Genomic DNA, 3,540 nt, shown 5'->3' with positions numbered 1-3,540 from the left:
TGAGCAGCATATCTCCACCAGACTACATGTAAATAATCACTACTTTTAGCAGTTATCGAGCAGCATATCCCACAACTCCATGTAAATAATCACTACTTTTAGCGTGTATAGAGCAGCATATCTCCACCAACTCCATGTAAATAATCACTACTTTTAGCGTGTATAGAGCAGCATATCTCCACCGACTCCATGTAAATAATCACTACTTTAGCGTGTATAGAGCAGCATATCTCCACCAGACTCCATGTAAATATCACTACTTTTAGCGTGTATAGAGCAGCATAACCCACCCAGACTCCATGTAATAATCACTACTTTTTGCGGGTAGAGAGCAGAATATCTCCCACAGACTCCATATAATAATCTACTTTTTAGCGGGTATGAGAGCAGCATATCTCCACCAGACTCCATGTAAATAATCACTACTTTTAGTCGGTATAGAGCGCATATCTCCACAGACTCCATGTTATAATCACTCTTTTAGCGTGTATCCAACATAAAAGGGTTGATTGTTTCCAACAATCACTGCTCTGGTAGGGTTGAAGTGACTCTAAAGGGGCGGTTCAGTATTTTGAACGTTATCTTATTATATTATTATAATAGAATATATATTAATACCTGTAAGGAAGTATTACTACACTGTGTACTTCTACGTTGAGAGTACTTTCTCTCTGGTTACTGAGAGTCTGTCTCGCTGTGTGGTGGGTGGTGTGTGTGTGTGTGTGGTGTGTGTGTTGTGTGATGTGTGTGTGTGTGTGTGTTTGTGTTTGTTCTATGTGTGTCTGTGTGGTGTGTGTGTGTGTGTGTCTATTGTGTGTACTGTGTGTGTGTATGTGTGTGTGGTAGTGTGTGTTGTTTGTGTGTGTGTGTGTGAGTGTTGTGATGTGTGATGTGTGTGTTTTTTGTGTGTTGTGTGGAGTGTTGTGGTTTGTGGTGAGTGTGTGTGGTGGTGTGTGTGTGTGTGTGGGTGGTAGTGTGTTCTGTGTGTGTGTATGTGTGTGTGTGGAGTGTGTGTGTGTGTGTATGTGTGTGGTGTGAGGTGTGGTGTTGATGTTTGAGTTGGTGGGTGTGTCTGTGTGTGTTGTGTGTGTTGTGATGTCTTGTGTTTGGGTTGTGTGTGGGGGTGTGTGTTGTGTGTGGTGTGTGTGTGTCTGTGTGTCTCTGTGCTGTCTGTGTGTGTGTGTGTGTGTTGGGGTCCAGCAGGTGGAGGACCAAAGGCTATGAGGTGACGGTCTCTCAGGAGAAGCAGGACTCAGATTGTCCAATCAGCATCAAGGTCAGAGGAAAACAATCATTTCATTGGCTGACATTAGTTATTAGATCTAATATGTAGTACCAGAGTACTTGTAGTACTGTGTACTATGTGTCTGTAGTACCAGAGTACTTGTAGTACCGTGTGCTGTGTGTCTGTCCCCGGCAGACGGACCAATAAGGACGCCCGGTTCTGGAGACACCTACTGACCTGCAGAACCTGCTGCAGCTGAAGAAGAAGAAGAAGAAGAAGAAGAAGAAGAAGAAGAAGAGAAGAAGACGGAGGAGGAGGAAGACAGGAAGAGACCTGCAGCCCCCTCCGCTGTCCAGATAGTGGGAACGCACCAACACACCCACACACACCCACACACACACACCACAACACACACACACCCACACACCCAACACACACACACACCACAAAGACACACACGCACTTACAGACACACTTTTGACCCCCAACACCAAGCACACAGACACCTTACACACAACACACAAAGAAACACACAAACACACACACCACCTCTTCAAACACACACACCACACCCCACACCCAACACCACACACACAACACACACAAACACACACAACCCCAGGTGTTATGACCCGTCTCTGTCCCCCAGCCCTACTATGTGACGAGGACAACTCTGGGAGGAGCTGTGACCAGAGACCAGCTGCTGGTGATGAGTTACTCTGGTGGAGACGTTCAGCACCTGAACTCGTGAGTCATCAATTTCAATGCATCATGTTATTTATCGTATCAATTCATAACAAGAGTATCTCAAGACCCTTACAGATAGGACCACACTCCAGGAACCCCAGACAGACCCATGACCCAGAACTAGACCCAGGCTGTGGTAGGCGGGGTCGACGGCCGGTGGGTTAGAATGAAGTGGAATAACAAAAATAGAAAAAATTATAGTTTGTAGCAGTTCTTTGGAGTAGTTATGGATAGCAGGAGACCCTGTGCTGGCTACCAGGCGTTAGCAGGGACGTATCAGGACGTAGCAGGATGTTGAGCGGACGTAGCAGGACGTAGCCGGAGTAGCAGGACGTACAGGAAGTAGCAGGATGTAGCAGGATAGTGCAGGACGAGAGATGTAGCAGGACGTAGCCAGGACGTAGCAGGATGTGCAGGACGTAGCAGTGACGTAGCATGAGTAGGCAGGGGTGTAGCAGTGACGTAGCAGGACGTAGCAGACGTAGGCAGGAAGTACAGGTGAGTGACGTAGCAGGACGTAGCAGGCGTTCAGGATAGTTCGGAGTAGCAGGGCACCGCAGATGGTAGCAATGAACATGGCATCACCAGAACGTGTAGCGGGACCATGGTGACAGCTGCTACCCTGATTTGGAGCCTCTCGATTCCGAGTGAACCATGCGTGGGAAAAAAGAACATAAGATCCCCGAGCTAGGTTTAGTAAGTGGTTAGTAACTGGTTAGTAACCTAGGCTAGTAAAATCAGCGTTAGTACAGCATCTTCTGGGACATGGATTGCACATAAATGGAAAAGATGGAAAAGAATAGAGGAGTAGAGGAGCTCAGTGTATCAAAAGAACTCCCAGCTGTACTCAAACTATTACCATGCAACACAAGGATAAGGTTTGAGAAGAGCGAGCCTGGTAGGGCTAGAAACTCTCCCAACAGCGATAGGCTGTTAGCCCCAAGTCTCCCTTTACTTTATTATATTCTTGATTACTATGATAGATAACTTCTGGACAACTATGAACGAGAAGCAGGTTGGTCCGGGGTAGGCGGACGCTGCTGGCACTCAACCCCTAACAATATTCAATTCTCTGTCTTAACTATGCTTATCATAATAGGAAAAGTCTTAAGCCTACTTAATATGAAGGACGGTGGTCGTCCTCCCGAAACACAAATGGAACTGGTTCCACAGAGAGGAGCTGATAGCTGAAACCGCTCTGGTCCCTGACCCATACTGGGAACCTGTTCCCAGGAGTCGGAGCCTGATTCAACTGTAATAGAGCAGCATATCTCCACCAGACTCCATGTATATAATCACTACTTTTAGCGTGTATCCAACAATAAAAGGGTTGATTGTTTCCAACAATCACTGCTCTGGTCTGGTTGAAATGAACTCTTAAAGGGGCGGTTCAGTATTTTGAACGTTATCTTATTATATTATTTATAATTAGAATATATTATAATACCTGTAAGGAAGTATTTCTACACTGTGTACTTCTACTTTGAGAGTACTTTCTCTCTGGTTACTGAGAGGTCTGTCTCTGCATGTGTGTGTGTGTGTGTGTGTGTGTGTGTGTGTGTGTGTGT

Source organism: Etheostoma spectabile, unplaced genomic scaffold (assembly GCF_008692095.1).
Source record: "Etheostoma spectabile isolate EspeVRDwgs_2016 unplaced genomic scaffold, UIUC_Espe_1.0 scaffold458, whole genome shotgun sequence".
Taxonomy (NCBI): domain Eukaryota; kingdom Metazoa; phylum Chordata; class Actinopteri; order Perciformes; family Percidae; genus Etheostoma; species Etheostoma spectabile.
This window is presented reverse-complemented; position numbering follows the sequence as displayed.